Raw genomic sequence first — 25,740 nt, forward strand, 5'->3', positions numbered from 1 at the left:
TCAGTTTGTGCTTTGATCAGAAATTTATTTGTTATTTGTATGATCATTCATGTCGGTTTGTCGGTGGTATTTCCGCATTTTATTTAAAAAATCAACGATGTCCGGCTTCTAGACGTCAATCTGCTTCCAAAAATACTTATATTGATAGGTATTTGACAGTATTTCCCACTTTTTCTGAAATCGAAAGCCACCATCTTGTATTCCAACATGTCGTTGGATATCGATTTTTGGCATCTAGAGGTCACTCCGATAAAAAATATACCCATATTGATGGGTATTTGACCGTATTTCCCACTTTTTTTTAAATGGGCAGCCGCCATTTTGTATGGCGTCTGATATTGATTTTATTCTCTAGACGTCATCCCGTTTCCAAAAATACCCATAGTATTCGGCCGAATATCAATGGTTGAGCTAACAAAATTTCACTCAATCGTTTTGTCGACCACTCATTTGTAAGAAAATGGTCGAGTATTAGCGAAACTTCGCATGTAAACAGTGAATACCAGATCAAATAGCACTATTCGGTGCAGATCTAGCATTTGACAGTATTTTTCACAATTTCTTGAACCGGAAGCCACCATCTTGGATTTCAGAATGGCATCGGATATCGATTTCCGGCTTCTAGACGTCATCCACGTGCACATGCGCTTAAATGAGTGAACAATCAACAAAAGTCAGAATGTGGACCGAACAGTTTCACTTCAATATTAAAGTAAGTTCATTTGACAATGAAATAGGAAATGAACACGAGTCAAGCCAAAACAAACAGCATGAAAACTGATCGAAAGTGGTTCTGTGGATGTTGAAGGGGATCTGCGCGAAGAGATGACGGAATGACTTTCAATTGAAAGTGATGGTTGACAGCTCTAGAATCTAGATGAATTTTAATTTTTATTTCTACAGTTCTAACAGCTAACATGAAAATTTCTTCTCACTAACCCAAGCAAATACGATCACGATTGGTGAGGGCTATGTTTTCAAATTTCACAGGCTGAGTGTAACATTTGCACACAAAACACAAACAAAGCAAGGGTCCGCATTGACATTGCAACACGATGTGACGTAAAATCGATTTATCAAAATGATTCCATCGTTGTCACAGGAATACACATCAACAAAGCAGGCATCAGCCTACAGTACCTGTTCGACGCCGACTATGCATGCCTCAGGATTGCAACTGAATGGATGGAAAGGAATCTACTCATCCGTCAGCACATGCCAAAATCGAATTGCAAAGCTCACGTAGTGCAACGGATTTCATATTTCCTCGTCAATGTATGATACCGTTCATATTTTTTTTTGGTTAACGCATTGAAGAAAGCTTATCGTTCTGTTCCAAATCCAATGTAAGTCTGAAGGGAAACTCGTGTTCTTGCCTTGTTTCCTATGAAGAGTGAAACGATCCCAAGCCACATAAAAGGAGCCCATAACTATCTACGTGCACTATTATGCATGACGCTTTGGATGCTGCCCCGAAACTCAATTGCAGACCCATGGGAACCTTCCTGCGTGTGGTGGAGTGAACGACTCACTCCATTGGTTTTTCTTTTTCCAATGGCTCGCAGCAGGATCATAGTAAGCAGGCTGCCAAAAAATATCTAACTCTGTAGTAGCTCTGTAACTGCTCGTTTCTTTGTTTTTTTTTTTGCTGTTGCTATTGCTACTACCGATTCAGTGTTGGTGTGTGTGTGTGTGTTTTTTTTTTCATTAGAAGTTTTATTTTTCAACACCAGACCCGAAAAATGGGACCAGTATCGTTGGAAAAGTACCGTGGCGTAAAATGGAAATGAATCGTAAATCTAGTTCTTTCATTGCTTCGTTAGGTATGGGATTTAGTGAGTGGTTCTGACTTTGACTGGCAGTAACTGGGAATGGCATAAGAGATGTGATTTTGCTTTCCTCAAAGGGATTGTCGATTTAATTTGGGATTCTTTAGAACTTCATTGTATTACAATGTGTGCAATGTGGATTTGAATTGTTTCATTCGGATGATATTATAAGTAATGTTCAAGAAGCTTAATGCTTGCTCAAGGACGTTCTGAGCACAATTCACAAATGGATATGAAACTTTTGTTCTACCTAAAAACAAGTCAGCAGCACGAGTCTCGGAGATAGTTTACGGTTTTTTTAACGATAGTAGCTATTTTGAGCATAGTAGGCAGCGATAATCAACTCTCAAAAGTGTTTGGATTTCGAGCCTTTACACTACAAATTGTAAGTTATATTTAAGGTGCTTCCCCTAGTAGCACGCTTGTCACATATCGGTTGTTTAAACTTCTTTACGACTTATTTCAGTCATAAACAAGTTGCTGCAACTTTTCTTAACGGAAGTGTGCTACTCGGGTCACTGTGAGATCCTTATTCTCGTAACCACTTCAAAACTTTAAGTGCTCTACGATACGTACCACAATGAAACTGTTACTCCACGTTCGCTCTACTATAGCATACATGAAGAAGCAATTTCAAGTGAAAGGATCATTAATTTACGAGATGTGTGCAATTCGAAGTGGAACTGCATGTATAGCATGTGGTGGCCATTTGTGGACTCTACAAGAAATCACCTTAACAACGAGTTCTAAACTGTCATTGAAAGTTTTTGATTATTTCAACAATCCTGCTGTGATTATTTGTTTCAGAAAACAAGTAAAAATTCGACAAATAATGGCTTGAAGTTTTTTAATCCAATTTCCTCAATAAATTTCTTTTAACTTTCTTCGGGAGTGTAATCAAATTTCCCTCCGGGGAGTTTCATACAGCTTGCCCAAAAAACTTTTCTAGCTTTTCAAATGTCCAGAGTGTAAAACAAACTAAAATTATGCTTTTCTGGCAGTTCAATAAGTATACAGAACAGCGGTATTGAAATATTGCGTAACGTAATTTATGACAAGTTGTTAATTCAAGTTATCTTATTTAATGGAACGTTTTTTAGAATCAGTCATTGAATAATGAATGATTTAAAAATTACGAGGTCAAAACATAGCTATTCGGTATTTGCATAAAAAGATCGAACTTTGCGCATATCTCCATCCATTAGGGTTTAATCAGACTCCTCGGATACCGTGGTAGCCGTCTTTGTTGAAATTTGTTGGAAGTGTTTGATATCTTTGATTCCTTGTTTCATTCCAGAGAGCTTTCGCTTCATCAGAGCCCATTATCTCTCGATTGGACGCAACTCTGGACAATTTGACGGATTTGCCGTTTTTGGTACAATATTCACTGGATTTCAAGGGGTAAGTTACTGAGCGCATTGTGCCGGAATTACATTCAACACAGCTTGGGCACATCCATCGGCACATTTTCGGCATACCTTCGGCACAATCTCGTAGATTGTAGTAAATAAAATGCGAGCACTGCTGGACAACTGTCATTGAAGTTGTTCAGAACATTACGTGCTGTTTGACTGTATGTTCAGGGACATATTCTAATTGAATATACCAGAGGAACTCAGACCAGCAATTCACTTATAGATCTAATAACGAAATGTAGGTTCTAGAGTGGACTCAAGAGGAAGATGCAGTTAATCATACCTCATTTGTACCCTTGATTCAAATAATGCTGCAACTCACACAAAACAAACTAAAGAAGTCTATTTATCACCCTCTATAGTCGGTCTCCAACAATGCTCTCCACCGGTTCCAACTCGTTCCAGCCGAAAGGCTAGGCTTCTGGTCTGCCTTTGAGGGCATTATAAAACACTTAAACACAGGACTTTTATTACCCTATGGATCACAAAACACCAAAATCTCGCACACCCACCACTTCCCGCGTCATCCTCAATCCGATTTATCCTTGCGATTTCAAACCAAAACATTCAAGGTGTCAGAAATACCGGGTTGCCGGGATGGGTATTTTACAAACAATCGCAGCTTGCTCTATGACCGGCACAATCGGCACACATGCGGCACACCGACAAAAAAAAAATGACCCAAGATTGGTGTGCGGAGTGAACATGCTTGATTTGCATCGTACCATTCCATCACAGTTTTAGCATAATGACATGTTGGCAAATCGGGCACAAAGGAATTTCATGGTGGCTTTTGATGAAGGGTAGCAATCGTTTCTGTAGACACTCTTTCTAGTAAATCTCCTGTGCCTGTAGTGACGAAAGATTTACTTTTTCGGCCACATGTGCAAAATGCTTGCCAAACAAGGTAGTTTTTGGGAAAATGCGATGCCTTCGATTCGAAGTACAACGTCAAGCCCGTGTTTTTTTTTTTTTTTTTTTTTGTATCAAGCTGGAGCTGCGTGACAGCTTAGTTTTCAAGACTTGACCCATTTGAATAAATTTTGCTTCTATCTTTGACAATACAGCAGAAGGACTAGCCTGGTTTCCTCCCTAAATATTCTACTTATTTTACTGTTGAGCTTTGTTTCAATTTAATTTTTTTTACCGCACGTCAATCATTTCAAGATTTCGCGACCGTACTGGACAAATTCTATACTACAGAAGCTCAAAAAAAAAAAAAACCTTTGGTGAGCTCTACCGCATTGCGAATCACTTCTGCGTAAGCTCCGTAGACGTAGGCGCGTTGATTCCGACAGCCGCGAAAAGTTGAAAATGCATCAATACCACATAAGGAAAGATCGATTTTACGTAGGGTTTAGTTCAAAGATTAACATTGACTGCTGTTAACAAATGTAAGTACTTGAACACTAAAGGCCCACGCACATTACATCCGGATCGGACGCGTTGCGGCTATGTCACTTCTATTGTCTTACTGTCAAATTTACGTCAACGCAACGCAAACGTATCTAATGTGGGTGGCCCTTAAGAAATAAGTTAACTCAAATGCTTTAGCCGCATATATAGGTCGTTCCAGCTCAAGTGGGTACAGAATTTAAAAAAGTTGTGGTCGATGTCACCGATTTGAGCCAAACTTGGCCAAAACGCTTATTTTGGCATTCTGAACAAACGCCTTTTTTGATTTTACTCTAAAGTGCCTAGATCTTTCTGGGCTACAACCCTGGATTTTCGAAATTTTTAGAAATTTTAACTTTCAGAAGAGATTACTCCACAACCAAATAAGCTATTCGTGATCTTAGAACGTCAATTTGTAGGTTTTGTAATGTGAATTTTTATAAATGTACAAATATTCTGTTTTTGTTACACGCTAACTTGAAAGTACTCATTAATGAGTAAAAAAGACCCATTTTGAAGAAAACTGGCTTAACTCATTAATGATTAAACAATTTTACCCATTAATGAGTATCTGTTACCCATTAATGATTAACAATTACACAGCACGATTTTCCGGTTCAGATTTTGGTCAACAGGGTTCCGTTTACCTCCAGATTTTTGCTTGTCCTGGAAAGTTGCTTCATCACCATACTTCCGAATCGCGTTTCGAACGGCTCCGATACTTACACCTTCCAATTTAGCTAATTTACTCAGAGAAATGTTAGAGATTGGGCTGAAAGTCTCCTTAATAATGATATTTAAAAGAAAATGGGTATAGTACACCATTTGTGCACGATCTGTTTGCGCTTTTCCAGAGAAATGCTTCGCATTGTCACGGAAATGTAAAGAACCGCAACTTGCGATATGCGAAACTGTTGGTCGAAATGTAAACAATGATTCAGCGTGATAATCAGCTGTTTAAACGGCATATAAAACAAGCAGGGGTGTTCGAAAGTCGTGCTTAGACATTCTGGGACACCCTATATTCACTTATTCACCTTAATGTAAATCCGACCTGAATGATTCATTATTGTGTGCTCGATCGAGAAAGTGCGAACAAATGTAAAAAAAACTAAATGACAATCGGTGCACTACACGCTAATTTCAACGCGTTCAAGATGCATTTTACCTAAAAGGTGCTACGAATTTTTCATCGGCGTGATATAAATGTATTCGGCGGCGTGGAAGATTTTACTTCGGCGGCGCGCCGGTCTAATTTCATCGGCGGCGGCGGCGTATGAAAATCGTCGGCGGCGGCGGCGTGGCGCGGCGGTGCACAGGTCTATATGAGATTTTTTTTTTTTTGTCAATTACTTTATTTGTACAGGCTCAATCGAATAAACTTTACAGAGCCAAGTTATCATTTTGTTTATACATTATAAATGTCTTAAATCTAAAATTAAAGGATTGGAACCGATTGCTCGCGGTCTTCTCGAGGTTAGTGGATGACAATTGTTTGGATCGGGAGAGGGAAAAGGAGATTTGGAATATGATTTATGATTCAAAAATTTCACTATTTCTAAAACAAATACTTAATCCTATCGACGTTATATCAACTCTGTAATTATACAATTATTACAGAAACAAATCTACAAAAAAAACACACACGCACATACAAAACACAAACTAAACACAAGGTTAATCAAACTTACAATCTATGGTTAATATTCTTCAAGAAAACATATATGAGTTGCATAAACTCCAGATCGCGTCTAGCCAAAATATCCCGAACTGGAACATTAGGTTGTCTACCTCGAGCCCGAAGGGAATCGTACAACTCGGATCTGACTCCACGGTGCTCAGCACATGACCAAATAATGTGATCGGCGTCTTGGTAACCTTGTCCCCATTCACAGAGATTACTGTCCTTCAGCCCAACACGGAACAAGTGAGCGTTTAACGAATAGTGATTGGATATGAGGCGAGACATCACACGAATGAAGTCTCGACCCACCTCCAAACCTTTGAACCAAGGACACTTTGACACCTTAGGGATGATTGAATATAACCATCGTCCCAAACTCCCTTCACTCCATTTATTTTGCCAGCTGGCGAGTGACTGTTGACGATAAATGAAGAAAAATTCGTCGTAGGCGATTTGTCGATCGTAAATATCGCCTTCTATAGCGCCCACCTTTGCAAGCGAGTCCGCCTTCTCATTGCCCGGAATCGAGCAATGAGATGGGACCCATGCAAAGGTGATGACAAAAGATCTTAAAGATAAAGCACTTAGAAGCTCTCGTATTTTCATGAGAAAATACGAGGAGTGCTTTACCGGCCTCATGGAGCGAATAGCCTCGACAGAACTGAGACTATCCGTAAAAATAAAATAATGATCTGGTGCAAGTGAGGCGATCGTTTCTAGCGTATAATGTATAGCCGCCAGCTCCGCAACATATACGGAACAAGGAGCATGAGGCATTCGAGAGGCGCTATGAAATTCGTTATAAATACCAAAACCAGCGGACGCCTCTATTAGTGATCCATCTGTGAAGAACGATCTTGCGGAATCAACTTGGCCAAACTTTGCAGCGAAAATTGACGGAGCAATCATGGAACGATGATGCTCTGGGATTCCGCGAATCTCTTGCGTCATTGATAAATCAAAATGAACAGAACTGTCGAAGTCGGAGAAGCAAACACGATAGGGATTATGCTGCGAAGGGCTGACATCCTGTGTTATGTACACGTAGTACAATGACATAAAACGAGTTTGAGGGCTTAGCTCAAGAAGCTTCTCAAAGTTTGCAATCACCAGTGGGTTCATAATTTCACAACGGGTGAGGAGCCTGAGGGATAATTCCGAAAATCGATCAGAGAGTGGCAACATGCCCGCTAACACTTCGAGACTCATCGTATGAGTCGAGTGCATGCATCCTAACGCGATACGAAGACAGCGATACTGGATCCGTTCCAGTTTGATGATGTGCGTTTTAGCCGCCGACTGGAAACAAAAACTACCGTACTCTAAAACCGATAAAATCGTTGTCCGGTACAACGTTAGAAGATCTTGCGGATGGGCTCCCCACCACGTTCCGGTAATTGTTCGGAGAAAATTGATCCTTTGTTGGCATTTCCGCTTCAGATACTCAATGTGGGATCTCCAGGTGCATTTTGAATCGAACCAGACCCCAAGATATTTGAAAGACATGGAATGAGTGATCGGCTTACCCAAAAGTTGAAGCTTCGGTTGTGCTGGGCTATGCTTCCTAGAAAAAACGACCAACTCAGTTTTCTCCGTGGAGAATTCGATACCTAGCTGGATAGCCCAAGTAGGCAAATTGTCTAAGGTATCCTGTAAGGGTCCTTGCAGGTCGGCCTCTCTGGGTCCTGTCATAGACACTACTCCGTCATCTGCAAGTTGTCTCAACGTGCAGTTGTCCCTTAGACAATTGTCAATTTCTCTGACGTAGAAATTATACAGAAGGGGGCTTAAACATGAGCCCTGGGGGAGACCCATGTAGCTAAATCGTGAAGCTGTAGAGTTTCCATGAGAAAAGCTCATAGGTTTCTCTGACAGCAAATTGTACAAAAAGTTATTAATTAATGGAGAAAGGCCACAAGCGTGGAGTTTGTCTGAAAGGACTTCAACCGATACTGAATCAAAAGCCCCCTTGATATCCAAGAAGACAGACGCCATTTGCTCTTTATTAGCAAAAGCCAACTGAATTTCAGTGGAAAGCAACGCGAGACAGTCGTTCGTTCCCTTGCCCCTACGGAATCCAAATTGAGTATCTGAGAGTAGGTGGTTCGTCTCAACCCATTTGTCCAAGCGAAAAAGGATCATTTTCTCCAACAATTTTCGAATGCACGATAACATCGCGATGGGACGATACGAGTTATGATCTGAAGCGGGTTTTCCAGGCTTTTTAATGGCTATAACTCTCACTTGCCTCCAATCATCCGGAACAATATTGAGCTCCAGGAACTGACAAAACAAGTTCAACATGCGCCTCTTAGCGACGTCTGGGAGGTTCTTCAACAAGTTGAACTTGATTCTATCAGCCCCCGGAGCCGAATTGCCACACGAAAGGAGCGCGAGTGAGAGCTCCAGCATTGAAAAAGGCTGGCTGATCTCGTCTACCGAATTCGTCGTTTCGCGAGGAATCATCTGTGCCGGCACAGAATCAGGACATACTTTTCGCGCGAACTTGAGAATCCAACGATCTGAGTACTCCTCGCTCTCGTTGTTCGAAGACCGGTTACGCATCCTTCGCGCCGCGTTCCAAAGCGTATTCATCGACGTTTCGCGCGATAATCCGTCCACGAATTGCCGCCAGTATCCGCGTTTCTTGGCTTTGATGAGGCTCTTGAGTTCGCGTTCAAGAGCCGAGTACGCTTCGAAATGTACGGGTGTTCCACGTTTCCGGAAAAGCTTAAACGCGTCGGACTTTTTACGATAAACCTCAGTGCATTGCTGGTCCCACCAAGGGGAAGGAGGTTTCCTACGGAAAGACGTTCCTGGAACCGGCCGAGTTTGAGCTTGAAGCGCGCTGTCCAAGATCAGATTGGAGAGGAAGTTATATTCCTCCAACGGTGGAAGCCCTTCTACCGACGTTAGGGCATCTTCTATCACATTCTTGAACTTTGTCCAATCGATTTACGGGTAAGATCGTACGCGACGTTAACGGGTTCCGACGGATTGAACCCACTGGCAACTGAAACTTTGATCGGCAAGTGATCACTACCGTGGGGATCTTGGATCACATTCCACGTGCAATCCAACGATAATGAGTTAGAGCAAAGTGTGAGGTCTAATCTACTTCCATTCGAGGATGGGCCAGCCAAACGTGTTACTTCTCCATTGTTAAGAATTGTCATATTGAAGTTGTCGCAGAGGTCATATATCAAAGTAGAACGGTTGTCATCATACAGTTCCCCCCAGCCTGTACCGTGGGAATTCAAATCTCCCATAATCAACCGTGGAGCAGGAAGTACCGAACAGATATCTGAAAGTTGTTTGCGATTAACAACGGCTCTAGGAGGAATATAAACAGAAGCAATACAAAGGCTCTTACCTTTAATAATAGCCTGACATGCAACAACTTCAATACCTGGAAATTGTGGAAGATTCACTCTATAGAAGGAATGGCACTTTTTGATCCCCAAAAGTACCCCTCCTCCATGCAAATCCTCACGATCCAGTCGAATAATGTTAAAATCATAAAAAGGAAGATCGATATCTGAAGAGAGCCAAGTTTCACAAACAGCAAATGCATCACAATCATTATTGTGAATTAAAAACTTAAAAGAATCTAATTTAGGAATGAGACTTCGACAATTCCACTGTAGAACAGTGATCAAATCCCCGACCTCGTTTGGAAAATTATCCATCGAAGGAAATGATTGCTGCAATGAGGGGCCACTTCAATGTCAATTGCTTCAAGAGGGTCTTCACAGAAGGAAGCATTGCCAGAACAATGCTTTTGAGAGGATCAGAAATATTGAGGTACTTGAGAATATCGTCCACAATTTTATCAAATGAGAACAACCCGGGTGAAGAAGGGGCTTCTGTTCTTAAAAATGGGCCATCAGGGGTTTTTGATGTCCCCGGGAGAGATGGAAAATTCTGGTTATAATCAGTTCTGCGGAAACCAGGAGGAGTTGAAACTTCCTTTTTTCCATCACTCCTTGATTTGGGCAAGCTGATTTGGGGTTCCTTATCTGCAACTTTCCGCGAACGGATGCGTTTTCGTTTCCGTGCAGAACCTTCCGGAAAACTGAAAGAAACTCCCTCCTCAGCCAAGTCAGAGTCAGACTCGTCATCAGACAAAACAGCAAAGGGATTTTTGTCGTTGGTTGATGGTGTGGCTGTTTTTAGCATTGCTGCAAAAGACTGCCTGGAACGCTCCTTAAGAGAGCGTTCTAGTTTCTCCCCGCGTTGTTTGTACGCCGGGCACGATGAGAGACCATGAGGATTTCCCTTACAGTACACGCATTTTGGTGCAGTGACTGTGCAGGCGCCATCCTCGTGCTTCTCCCCGCATTTGGAACAGCGTGCCTTGCTGCCACAGTGAGAGGCCGTATGTCCCAACTGTTTGCAGTTTTGGCAGTTCATGACCCGAGGAACAAACAAACGCACAGGTAGCCGAAGTTTTCCCAACTCGATGTAGTGAGGAAGGGCTGAACCAGAAAAGGTCACCCGAAACGAGTCTGTGGGGGTAAAGCTCTTTTTACCCTCGCTGAAAGATACTGCGTTCAACTTCTGGACTTCCAGTATCTCAACCGTGGGAAGCAAGGGGTTCTTGAAACGGCCAACCGCTTGCTTCGCCAAGATCTCGGGGGTCAGACTCGCTTCGGTGACCACACCTTCGATCTCCACATTACGAGCTGGGATGTACACTCTATACTCGAGTGTAAAGAGCTGGGAGGCAGCAATCTCGTTAGCTTGTTTCAGGTTGGAGACGACAACGCGAAGTTTATTGTACCTCACCTTCGAGATTTCGGTCACGGCCGAGAACCGCTTCGTCAGATCATTAGTAATTTGCATTACATTCAAAGGTTTCTTTTTGGGCTGAAAGTAAACAACCCATGGGCCAGTCGAGTCTTCTGGGTAGGCTCGCGATCGGGGGCTTATCTGTCCCTGTCCATTACCAGACTGAGATGACGAAGCAGGGATGGCATCATCTGATTTCTGGGATGACAGACGTTTTCGACCCTTCTTGCTATCGCGTGGCAAAGTGGTGTCATCTTCCGACAAAACGTCCATTTCGTCTTCCGACAAAATGTCCATTTTGCCGTACTAGTGGGAGCGAAAAACGCTCTACCACTGCAACGATAATCAAAATTACTCGGACACAATACACGAAGAAAAAAAAATACTAACACAGAAACACAAACTTAAAATTTAACAGATGGGAGAAAGAAAGAAACAAGAACAAAAACTTATCTGATAATCCTATACTACTATCACCGAGCGTTTACACAGCAGCAGCGGAGCGACGCGCAGCTTTGATGATCTTCGATCCGCGTGTGCGGGCGGTCTTCGTTGGTGTGTGCTTGTATGAAGCTCGGCACTCAGCTGAACACACGATGATGGATGAGCGGTTTGAATGTGGAGACAGATGCTGACACTCGATGACGATGATCCGTGTGCACAGGTATGCGTGACCACGCACCGATGGTGCGCAAAATGATTGGCGAATTGCCAATCGCAAAAACAATTTTCGATGATCCCGAAAACACACTTTCTTCTCAGAAAAAAAACTCACTTTTTGATAAATTTATCCGGAATTATGCCAGGAATCACTAAGCGAGAAAAACTGATTATTTACGTCAGATAATAGCGAGAAAACTTCCAAATTAACGGAGCGCGAAACAAGTCGACCGTACTTCTTGCTAGGACGCGGTGGTGTGCTATATGAGATTATAGGGTTACGGTATGTAATGTGGGTCTAGTCCTTTCATTCGGCCTATCACGCAAATAAATAATTAATTAAGGAATATTACACAAAAAATAAGGAAAATATTGATCACTGATGGTTGATAAATGTGTACCACACACAAATCAATTTATATCACAACATTTCAATACATTTTCAGCTCTCGTAAGTAATAAAACTGGTTGAGAATATCACAATGTTCGGAGTTTTTAGCCGCCATGACTTATAAGGTTAAGATGGGAAGGTTGACTGACGATCATCAAATGGCCTGATTATGGCATTTATTGATTGGAATTACCTGATAATACACACTAGACGTAAAACTTACAGTTGCTGTTTGAATATTTTATGTTTATTTTAATTGTTTAACAACGTTTTCACAAGTAAAACATGGACCCAACTTTAGGGACACATTTCTTTTCTATGTTCCTAACTATGGCCCATGAAATTCATTTGACAGCATATAGCAATAAGAGTAACGTCAACAATGTTGTTTTGCATTTGGATGATAAGGAACGAACAGGAAGGGAGATTTTTTCTGCCAAACCTGTATAATGAACATCACAATGTTCTGATTTAGATATTCTGCGGTCAAAAGACGATAAGCGAAATTTTTAATTTTTAATTTTTAAATTGAGTGATTTAATGTAGTTTTCGTAAAATTTTCTCTAAGAAATGTTTTGAGGAATGAAGAGCATTAAGTTAACAGTGATAGTGATAAAAAAAAATACATCAGAAAACGTTACCAAGAGCGTTTTTTTGAGGATCAAACAAGATAGGACGAAGTTGCATCCATAAATAGACCCAATTTGGGGACAATAGACCCATATTACATACATTTCCCTCGTGAGTTATTGTCTTAAAAAAAGTAAGTTTTTCAACTTTTCGTGGTTTCTGATAGCAAACGACATGATAAGCATATCTAAGCATACCATTTAGCAGTAGAATATCGTTTGCAGGTAAATTCATTGATGAGTTATGATTAAAAACGTAATCGATGGCTGCATATTAGACCGAGGTTAGGGACGTATACCCTATGTGTTTAATTGGAAATAGGAATAACTTTTCGGTCATCAAAACAAAACTTTATTTTTCTCGGATCGGTGCGAATGTTACTTACGACATAATGAAAATTTGCTCTTGATATGTAAAGTTTCATATCAGAAATACATTCAGGATACCAAAATCATCTTAACCTGTGAGTTTTAGCCATTTCGGATAACAATATGAGGTTTTGTCCGACCTTTGTATGGAGGCCCGCCACTGTGCGGCGAGCCAGACGACTGCTTTCGCTGCTTCTGCTGCTCACCACGGCGTCCAAACCGAAAATGAGTTGAAGCTTTTTGACATTTAAATGATCTTTATTTCTTGTATTTGTTTGGTTTACATGTATGATTATCAAGTGACACAGATGCGTCTTTTCAACTTTAGTACATTTGAGATTTCAATTATTATTTACAGTTCCTAGTCCTATCAGGCCTGTTATAAGAGTATGTCCACCTTAGTGGGATTGGTTTGTTTTGAATTTGAAAAAGGAGACTACTTATAACTACTATTTACAACTACAATTAATTTGTAACTACTATATACACCTAACCTACTATATACAAATTGCTTATCAAAGCATGTTCTGATGTATTGCATTCCTGCATAAACCTAGTCTTAATGTCATCAATTTTGAAATCTAATTTTGGAATGTTCGCCTCTTGATGGAGGTCTGAAATTCTTGTGTCAAAGGGACGATCAAGGATCATCCTAAGCACTCTGTTCTGAGCAACCTGGATTTTGTTCCTGTCATAATCAAGGACGACTGCGTTTGGGAACAACGTTTATTTCATAAAACAGTGAAAAAATTATCACTTTTTATGTGTACTTTGGATAATGCTTGACATTACCACTTTTTCAATAGTTTCTTGTTGAAAATCATCAGTTGGAAGCATTGCGTAGACATATTTCTAATCGATTGGTGATAAAATTATTGAAATTGATCCAGGGGCAGCTGAGTTATTAATGTTCAAAATCTTTCATAATTTTGTTTCATGTTCCATATTCGGTTTTCACAAAGTGTACCCCAGTAAAGAAATTAAAGACGTAGTCCTACGTCAAAAAAAAATTAAAAAGGTCTATTAAATCATAACTACGGTTTCCTTGAGATAATACTCATTATAATACATTTTATACCACTAAAATGCACAGGGTCGAATGCAACACCCCGGCATGCAAAACCCTACTTACGACCTAATCAAAAAGGACTCCAGAATTCTTTATCTCGGTGTTCCCTTCAATATCGAGTTATAGAGACTTCACTGTATTTTGTATTCAGTATTGGGATCTATTATTTAAATGTGTTTTTAAGTCCCTGGCAAGCTAAAAGGCTTATATTTATAAAAGAAATGGTCTGGACTGAGTGAGCGAGTGGCTGGTTGCATATCAAACGTAAAAATCTCGTTTCATTATTCATTTGAAATAATACTTGTCGTCCGATGCTAGCAACCAGAAGCAGCTTCAAGTTGCTTCAATGCAAACCGATACACATGGTTCCCGGAGTAGTTTTAATCGGCTTTACATCGAGCACGACACAATTCTTGAGAACTTTTTCCTACCAACTAATTCCGAAGGAAACGATGTCCACTGCCATCTGAGTGAAACTTTCCCCACCCAAAACTATGCCGAAACTCAAATCGCATTACGTGCGTTTAGTACCCAGTGACAAATAACTAATTCAGGTTGACGGCTAGCCAAACACCGTAAAAATGTCCGTAAAAGAAACTTCACGCAGCACAGCACATTCGGTGTGATGCGCGGTTTAACACAAATTCACCATATTATTTATTATGAGTTGGCAATGGTGGCAGCAAGAAGAAACACAACATCACGGATGAAAATCATCCGTCCCAATGTCCCATAATGGCACCGCTGGACGACCGCGGAGGACGACGACGACGACGGATCGGAACTGCTTTAGGAATGGTGTGTCATAATTTGTTTGTTTATACATGATTCATGGCCAGCTCCGACGATGCGATGGGAATACATTCAGGAATAGAAAGATGAGTGTGCTACACACTAACTTGAAAGTACCCAATAATAAGCCTCGATTGGTCGGTCGGTGGTAAATTCACACATTTTCAAATATTTGGGGTCTGTTAGATTATGTAAATTTAGCATGATAGGATCATATACGCATTTTGATTATATTTCGCACCGCGTAAAAAAATCGTGTACAAACCGGCTTCAGCTTAAAATGAAAATGTCTGACCCACCATCTAGCATTCGTCCTGCGGTTTAAAAACGTTGGACAGGTCTGTCCTAGACTAGACCCTCACTAGTTGCGGCAGACGGTGAAAGCAACCACGTTCGGTCGCAAAGTGCGCATCATCAACTTCGTACTAAAGGTAGACTTGTCGTGAATCTATTTTAGTTTTTTTTTGCATAAATCAGTCGGTCATAAAGCAGGTCATCCTGGGGATGCGATGACTGGAATTTTCACGATTTTATTGAGATGGGGGAAGGTATAATTTTTGGTCTTGCGGTTTGTCGACCGGGAATTTATAGAATTTATTTAAAAAAAAAAATTAAGAGTGAAGGTGGTGAAAACCCAATTGTGAATGCTTACCCTGATTTATGGCGAGTTGCATGCTGGGATGAGAAAAAAAATGTAACGATATTTATGTGGTATAATAGAAAAATTCGTGTGGTTTCATTCGTTGTACCTGCGCGAAGAAAATGAAATCGTAAAGCTGCACAGTCAATGGAGATATGATTTACAGATTTCACGGAATGCTGTATTTAGGTAACATATTGCTTTTGCAGGGTGTCAAATGAATTTACGTTTGACAATTTCAGTTTTCATCCCATTTTTGCTGTTGTTGAAGCTTACCATGGAGAAGGTTTTCACATCTTTTCCACCTCAAATCAAACTAGTGTGTGGAACAATCTGAATAAAGTTATCGATGGTGTTGAAAACAAGGAATCTATAAAACTAAATATTGGACAAAATATAATTGCACGTGGAAAACGGTCGCAAACACTTGTTATGAGAATTTTTGTACGGGTGGACCTCAGTTAGCCTCGACAATAAATAGTTCCTATGATATCATTAAGTTTGCCAGTCTGTCACCGTTGAGAAATTCGATTTTCTTACACCCAACATCCGAGCAAAAAGTCATCGTGTTAATAAAGTATCTTGACACCAACAAAAGCTGTGGTCCAGACGAAATTCCAGCATCCTTTATTAAGTTGCATCATAATGTCTTCTCTGTTTTATTGCGAGATGTCGTCAACCATTCCATCGATGGTTCGCATCTTATCTATCTGATCGTCAGTTGGAAGTTGCAATCGACGACTGCCGATCTCCTTCGTTCCACTTCGGATATTCCGCAAGGTAGCCACCTCGGCCCGTTGATATTTCTTGTGTATTTCAACAACGTCAATTTCGTCCTCGACGGTCCACGACTGGCGTTCGCAGACGACATGAAAATCTATCTTCGAATCCGCGCCATCGCTGACTGCCACCTTCTCCAACTCCAACCTGGGGGGGATGTGCTGTCAAATCAGCCTACTGATCATCTTGTATGAAACTGGTTCCAAACGTAAACAAACGCTGTAGGTTTCTTATGGCTTGTTTACGTTTGGAACCAGTTATGCGAGGTAGGCGACGATTGTTCGTATTTGACAGCCACCTCCCCCCCTTGACTCCAACTCAACGCTTTTGCTAATTGGTGCTAACTGAACCGCATGGTTGTAAATCTAACAAAATGTTCAGGCTGTGAACCATTTGCCGAGTTAAATTTAACTCGTGGTTAAAAGTGACATTTCGAAAGTTATTTTCTATGTTCGAAAATCCCCGTGCTGTCGATCGACCGGTTTTCGAGCCACGGTTGTCAAAATTTAACTTCTTGTCTGTCAGAAATAACCATGCTCGGATAGCAGGGTTAATCGATAACTTTTCATCTGTCAAATTTTAACCAAAAGTTAAAATAATCCACCAAATGGTTCAGAGCCTCAGTAATCCAGTTATATCCTAGAAGGCGTCGACGTAGGGTATATTAATCAATAGTGGACCCCTTTCCTATAGTGGACCCCCTCAAGGGGTTTTCAATGATAATTCAATTAAAATAATGATTTCTTTAAATAAAATTTCAGTGAACATACCTACTCTTAATTTGTAAACACCCTCAGTGCAAAATTATATGATTTTTATTCTTTTTAATCACTAAAAGTATTGTAACATTAAACGCATCAAAATTTTGCTTGAGATGCTATGGCTTTGGTTAGAAAGCATGTTCAATTCTTTTTAGATTTTCATGCAATTTTCATTATATTTGGGACATTTGTTGTTTCCCACATGATAGAATATGAATTAATTAGACAAAAATCATGCGAACATTGATGGAAACCATCAAAATTTGTTAAATAATTACGGGGTCCATTAAAGGAAAATAAAATCACACTTTTCCCATTTTGGACACCCCTAGTTTTCACTGACTGAAAAGATAAACAAACGTAATGGAATCGTCGTGCTGGTAACAGATTCACGGTTTCTGTCGTATATTCCGGTTCGGGAAGTGTGTGAAAATGGGAAAAGTGTCAAAATCCAGGAAGTACACCGAGTCGGACGTTACTCAATGTCTCCAAGCGATTCAGAACCGTGTTCCAATCAAGACGGCCTGCAAACGGTACAACATTCCTCGATCCACAATCAAGTTTCGGCAAAGTGAAAAATGGTCCGGGAAAGCACGGAAGGGACCACCAACAGTGCTGACGGCCCAGGAAGAATCGGAAATAGTGCAGTGGATTATGCGAATGGCACGAAAGGGCTTTCCTATCACGAAAGAACGCTTGGTTTTAACTGTTAGGAAATTCCTAGCTGAAAATCCTCGTAAGGGAAATATTCAAATGAAAGCCGGTAAGTTATAACCTAACAATTATTTTCATCGTATGTAATATTACTCAAATCATTCATATGTTATAGGATACAAATGGTTCAATGGATTTATGAAGCGTCATCCCGAAATTTCGGTGCGTAAACCTGAAAAGGTATCATCGACCCTTATTTGGTGCGAGAAAAGATTCCACTTCCGGTGATCTATTTCATTGACGGGCATAAGAGCCATACCGCGTATGCAACTGCTGAAGAGTGTATTCAACTTGGGATCATCCTTGTATGTCGCTACGCAAACAGTACACATATTATTCAACCAGCTGACGTAGCAATTTTTCGTTCGCTGAAGGCTGGGTGGACCAAGCAGGTACGGATTTGGCAGGCTCCACATCCAGGTAGTAGATTTCATGAAGTTATGTTGTGGTTTTACTTATTTTGTTTCATCGTTTCCAAATTTAGGTAAGGTAATTCGAACGGACGAGTTCGGTGGAGTTTTACAACAGGCCATCGGCGTTTCTTTTAAAGCAGAAACTGTCAGAAATGGATTCAGAGTATGTGGCCTATTTTCGTTTGATGCAAACGCTGTCGATTACTCGAAATGTATAGCAGGCAAGACAAATCCGGAACCGAGTGTTCCTTCCACAAAGGAATCCACTATTGCTGTTTCGCGTGAATTGCTCGAGGGAATAATTCAGCAGATTAGTCCAGCGCAAGCTGCCCTTTACCGCCAACTTAATGGGGATTTTTTCACGGGGGAATCAGAGAAAATAGTATGCCAATTGTATAAAGCAGTTCTTCAGCCCCTCGATCAACGTGTGATTAATGAAAAATCTGGCGAACTTGGTCAGAATAATGATGAAGCCGAATTCAGCTGTGAACAGATGTGCACTGATTCCGTTTCAGATGAGTACGTTTTACCTATTTCTTTGTCTCTTTGAATAACATTGTGATATCTTTAATTACAGCGAGATTAAAGCTTTCTCTGAAGAAGATGAGGCCCACCCTAAGGTGCTTAATAATGAAACCGGCGAACTCGGTCAAGTTAATGACAAAACTGATCTCCATCATTTCTCTGACGATATCGACACCCGCTCATCGCAAGATAAAATCAACACGAGCGATCCGATCCCTTCGTTTCATGACCTGATGGAAGATGCTTCTTTTGATGATCCGGACATCTTATGCATGGAAAATGCAAATTCTGAGAAAGATCCATTGTCCTTGTCAAACTGTACTGACCAAGACAAGACCATTCAGAGCTATTTAAGTGAACCCAGTACGCCTAAGAAGAAGAACAGGAAGTTCAACAAACCGAAGAGCCCACCAGTTTTGACTTCTCGAAAACGTATAGAGCTTCATCAGAAGAGAGAACAAGACAAAGAAAACTCAAAACAAGAGAAATTTCGGAAGGCTGAAGAAAAGCGCAAACAACGAGCAAAGCGAGAAGAAGACAAACAAATTGAAATGATCAAAAAAGCGGCGGAGCGACTGGAACGTTTGAAGTATGGATTGCAAGAAATTAACAACAATAAAGATTAACCTCCACTTATTTCAAATATTGTTTGAATATTCAACGATATTCAATGTTTATTGTTAGCTCCCTTTCTTAAGCACAACAAAGATAATTAAATAAAATCAAAATTAAAATATGTTATGGTTAATTTCTGGGTTCAAGATTTAAGATGGCACAAAATTATTAACCGTAACTAAACTATTTTAACAATAATATCGTTCTTGGAGATAGGAGGGAACAAATTGAATATGTAACAAGGGGCTATACATAAACTACGTTGATGTTTTTTGTCGTTTTAAACCCCCAACCCTCCCCCCAGCGTAGACGATCGCCCATATAATTTTTTTTTAGAAATTTGATTGAACCGTAGACAACTGCCACGCCTCCCACCTCCTAATCCGTCAACGTAGTTTATGATCAGCCCCCAAATTGGACTGTCACTCTAGGAAACACTCATTGATTATGTCATGCAAGGAAGGGGGAGGGTTTTAGAAATTGTGACGATGCAAACGATAACATTACAGATCCATACAAAAATACGTGAAATAGCGGGGAAATTAGGCCTTTTAAGCGTGACGCAATTGATGGGCACCAAGTTGTATGTTCTATACTTCGAAAACAATAAATAACAACATACTCTAAACATGTTTGCATAAATTGTCCACCTCAGTGCTTACGTTTCCTTTAGTGGACCCGGGACCATTAAACGTATAGTGGACAGGGGTTCACTTTAGGAAGCAGGGGTCTATTATAGGGAAACTGCACTACATTTTTAAACCAGTTTTATTAACCCAACTTACGTAGAAAGCGATGTCTTTCTCAAACAGGTGTCATGCACAAATGTTGAAAATTATGACCAATTAAAAACTTATCACATTTGTGTTGTTTAAATGAAAAAATCACACACAAATACTTTTTGTTCCTACTAGGGGGTCCACTATTGGTCAACTTACCCTACATCGTGTGAATCACATTAAGGATCTGGGAGTCATCTTAGATTGTCAACTCACATACAGCCAGCATATATCGTACGTGATCGACAAGGCATCCAGAACGCTTGGCTTCATTTTCAGAATATATCTAAAAGTTTCACGGACATCTTCTGTTTGAAGTCGCTTAACTGCTCCCTCGTCCGGTCAGTGTTAGAATACTGCTGCCCTGTATAGAATCCCAATTACCAAAACAGTGTACAAAGAGTAGAGTTTATTCAACGACGATTCATCTGGTTTACCCTTCGACGATTGCCTTGGAGGGATCCTCATCGCCTTCCAAGCTACGAAAGTCGGTGCCAGCTAACTCACCTGGAACCGTTGTGGGGTCGAAGATATACGACAAGGGCCCTGTTTGTGGCAGACATTCTACAGGGCAGAATCGATTGTCTTTCTATTCTATAAAAATCGACGTTAACGTTCAACCACGAGCACTCCGTACCAACGCAATGCGTGAAATTGCGTGAATTCTATAGATCCTGTGGAGATCTATCTAGCCCTGATGTACGTGTTGGTAGAGGGAAAAATGTAAACTTTGCGGGAGACGATGTCTTAACACTCGAAAGCAATTTTGTGAAATATGAAGTAAAACAAATCCTAGCTAGTTCTGCATGATGATTTTGTTTGATTTTATTTATTTGTAAAGTCGTCGGGAAATACTAGCTGGCGATTTGTTTTTTTATGATAACTCCTTACTTGAAAACAGGCAAAAACTCACAAACAGGCTGCTTTTTCATGGTATACAGTGTGATAATTCAATAATCAGTGGCAAACCAAGCATACATTTTAGTAACATAAAAAAATTCTATAATCCACATTAAATTTCATATGTAATCGCCGATTGAAACAATCTTTTCGACGTCACTACAAGGGTGATTGATTAAACGAAAGAAACGAATCGTGCGGAATGAAAGCCGAGGAAAAACTAATTGCACCAATATATTTAGGCCTACAATTCCACACCTTCTATAGACATGTTGAGCCTTGATAGCTAGCTGCTTGCGGGAACTGATGACCTTGACCAATGTCCAAATAATACTCTTTAACAATTTTTTGGTGGCCCTGAAAAGGACCGTTTTGTAGTGATGGTTGAGTAATTTTGAGCTGGGTGTTCAACACGGATGAGGCTGTCGAGCTGTATGTCGTTTGAAGCTAGGGTGACACGCTTGGCATAGATGACCGACCCGCAGCGACTCACGAAGAGCTACTGATTCCGATCCATAGCATATCGGTGCAGCTTCTTCCTCCTTTGATGGTTGCTTATGTGGGCTCAGCAGCTCGCTGCTTGCAGGCAGCCTTTCGTTGTTACTGGAGAACAATTTTCAACGCCACACGCCGAAAGCACTGCTACTTCTGCTATTGTTGCTACTAATTTCGACGACCGAACACCACCACACAGTGGTGTGGTCGTTCGGAGCGTGTGGTTCTGAGTATGGCGATGAATGTGCAAAATATTACGCAATTCCATCCTCCCAATTCGCACGCGCCCGAGGATCCCAGGCGAATGCCATTTCGACTTGTTTCGTCTACTTACTACTCTCTGACGACTGTGCTGGGGAAGCAGCATATGCATGTAGGTAATTGGTGGATTTGTTAGTCAATTTGACGCTCTTGGACCAAGCTGGACATTTACCAGTTTTTCAATAGTTTCTTGTTAAAAATCAACATTCGGAAGCATTGTTATCGATGCGTTGCCATATTTCTGATCGATTGGTGATAAAATTATTGAAATTGGACCAGGGGCAGCTGAGTTATTAACGTTCAAAATCTTTCTTAATTTGTTACATGTTCCATTTTCGGTTTTCACAAAGTGTACCCCCATATAGAAATCAAAGACGTAGTCATACGTCAAAAAACCCATCGGGATTCGATCCGATGGATGTGATTACCGGCATCTTGTTGAAGGAAGCAGCTATACAGGATTCCAACATGGACCCGAGAGAGATCAAGAAAGCCAAGGCCGGACAGAAGCAAGATTCCCCAAACGGTACTCTAGAGTGCGGAAAGGATGCGATGTGGTTTATCCTGTGCGCGTACTTCACCCAGGAATAGGACATAAACCCCACCGAGAAGCAGTACGACGTGCTGCAAGGCATGCTAAGGCTGTCACGTTCCACTTTGAAGTTTATAAAATACTTTTATAATCACTCTACAGAGTGGCTCCGAGAGCAACATCGACTGCTGAATACCGAAGAGCTACTGATTGCGATCAATAGCGGTGCGGCTACTTCTTCCTTCTATGGATGGTCATGTGGGCTGCAGCTCACTGCTTGCAGGCAGCCTTTCATTGAGTACTGGAGATCACCACCACTGACCACGTGGTGATTGAATAAACACCGTTTGGTGAGACCGGATGGAATTCAATTTTGAAATCTGTGTTAGGGAATTCGCTTTTCTCAGGCAATTATTTGAATTATCATAGCAACAGTTGTACATTCGTGAAATTTTCAGTAGTGGAAATTTGAAAAAATGAAGAAGTCTTAATTTTAACAGATTTGTAGAAAAAAATCCTATCGATTGGCGTATTAATAATTAAAATCCATCATCTCTGGATTAAAATCAGACCACTTCCATGCCGCGACCGACTTTGGTTTTTGAAATTGCACCTCCAATGTTGCCTTAAAGTACATGGTTTGTTAGATTTAAGCAAAGAAGTCATTGTTTACAAAAGCTGTTACGCCCTAATTTATTGATATGGGAACTGACATCCGATTGATGACCTTGACAAAGGTCCAAAAATACTCTTTTACAAATTTATGGTGGTCCTAAAATGACTGTTTTGTCGTGATAGTTGAGTAATGCTGAGCTATTAAGGAGTTTAACACAGATGAGGCTGGTGAGCTGTATGCTGTTTGGAATGAGGGTGACGCCCCAAGCAACCAACAAGCCCGTTAATTAGCCTTTTTGCAATATAAGGTTGATGCACGGCTAACATAGGGCATGCTAAGCTTTACATTACCCGCATATTAGCCTTGTATTGCAAAAAGCCGAATTAGCTGGCTTGTTGGTTGCGGAAGACGGGTTAGCCTAGGAGAATCTCGCAACCAAGCAGAGAAGCGCTTCAAGACACTGGAAAAACCGACTGGATGGAAATCCTGAAATGAAGAAGATGTATTCCGATTTCGTACATGAGTATCTAGACCTCGGATACGCGAAGATTGTGAATGAAGATGAGATTAAGGTCAATGGTCAATGGTCATATTATCAACTGGTGGAAACTAACGATTTTAAAATGGTTCACTGCTTGACTAGCCTATTGGTCCCAAGCATATCGATTAACGTATCCCATTCTAGTCGAAATTTTAGTACTACGCAATGTTTGTTTTGATTCGCTATGAAAGATTGACAGATAAAATGAAGGGTTCGTGCATTTTCCTATGTTTCGAGGGGTGCATCGATTAGCTTGGGACCAAAGCGAGTACCAGAGCTGAGCCAAAAAGTTGAGCATGGTTATTCGGAACCTTCTGGTCTTAGAGTTACCTCTATGATATGACCTTCCGCGCCATTGTGTGTTGAAACCAAATAGCTCGTCGACAAAATGGTGTTCGATGCATCCGCAAAAACCACGACGAGCTTATCACTTAACGGTGTGTTGATGGAGGCACCTATCGTGTAGAGCCCCTTGTTTGACATCGTTTTTGGGGTGGAGATTGGTAAGCAGATGTATATAGACACCTTGTGATGCATGCTGCTCATACGAAATACTTGAGATGCCTATTTCAAGATGCCCGGACGCAACCAATATTGGATTAGGAGTTGCTGGTGCATACGGTGTTGGTCCTACTGGATTCTTGGCTACGCGATCTTTGGTACAACTGGCGAAGGATGAACAGAAAGATTTTCTGGATATTTTTTAAGGGGTTGTTTCGATGTCGTTCTATGTAGATGATACACTTACCGGAGCAGAAGCTTCGTGAAGATTTACAAGTTTTGCTGGGAAGAGGAGGCTTCAAACTACATAAATGTTGTGCACACGATCCTGCGATTATTGAAAGAGTTCCGTCAGAAGACCGTGAGAAGCAACTCCGCTTGGAAGAAAGTGATGTAAATGGTCTTGGGTTCTTGTTGGACCCAGTGAGTGATAGCTTTGTATTGCGAGTAAAACCGATGGTGGAGTGTGCCGCTCCACAAACCAAGAGACAAGTGCCTACCGAGATCGCGAGACCCTTTGACCCTCTCGGTGTGTTGGGTCCAGCAATAGTGTTGGCGAAGAATGTAATGCAACAGCTATGGTGGAAGAAAATCGATTGGAATGAGCCGATTCCCATTGAAGTGTTCAAGGTGTGGAACAAGTTGAGATCCGATTTGTGTGCAATAAACAATATGAAGATAGCTCGCCGCGTTACCGTTGACAATCCGTCGGTGTTCGAGTTGTACGGGTTTTCGGACGCGTCGCGTAGCGTGACCGTTGATGGAATCGTTGAAGTGAAGTTACTGTGCGGCAAATCGAGAGTTGCACCGCTTAAGGAACTGAACCGTAAGGAGAAGAAAGGACCGAGGATGGAGCTGTGTGCAGCTGTACTACTAGCCAGACCAGTGTGCGAGGATCCTTGGGTATAGACATTTCGCATGTCGTGCTAAGGTCCGATTCGAGTATAATGATTTGTTGGATTAAAAAATGGTAGTCTAACCAACTAGTGTTCGTTCGCAATCGGATTGCCGAAATTCACGAACTCACCTCCAATGCAGATTGGTTGCATGTTGGAACGTATGAAAATCCAGCGGACTTGGTGTCGACAGGTGTATTACCTTTAGAACTAACGAAAAGTGACTTGTGGTGGAACGGACCGGAATTTCTTCTATCAAGTGTTGTTTGTAGTTGATGAAACAGTAAACGAAGAAACCGAAGACTTGAGTGAAGAGACGATTCCAGTGACTGTAGTTAAAATGCTCGATGTATGATTGTAGTAGTAGTAACTTTCACCTACTACAAAGAGTGCTCGGTTATGTTACCCGTTTGATCCATAGTTGGGTTGTTTGGGGATGCGTAGGAATATTTCTGATCGATTGGTGATACATTTATTGAAATTGGTTCAGGGGCAGCTGAGTTATTAACAATCAAAATCTTTCATAATTTTGTTACATGTTCCATTTTCGGTTTTTACAAAGTGTACCCCCATATAGAAATCACAGACGTAGTTCTACGTCAAAAAATGGGATGTGATCCTATATTCGGATAGTATATAGTGAAATAGCAGGAGGGTCAATTGACACTGATAGCTCGACTTTGTTTACCTTTGTAACTTTCGACGTAATGAAAATTTGCTCTTGAATTATTACTTATACCTAGAGGA

Source organism: Ochlerotatus camptorhynchus, unplaced genomic scaffold (genome assembly GCF_037179485.1).
Source record: "Ochlerotatus camptorhynchus isolate MF236.1 unplaced genomic scaffold, CSIRO-AGI_Acam_v1.1 ptg000550l, whole genome shotgun sequence".
Taxonomy (NCBI): domain Eukaryota; kingdom Metazoa; phylum Arthropoda; class Insecta; order Diptera; family Culicidae; genus Ochlerotatus; species Ochlerotatus camptorhynchus.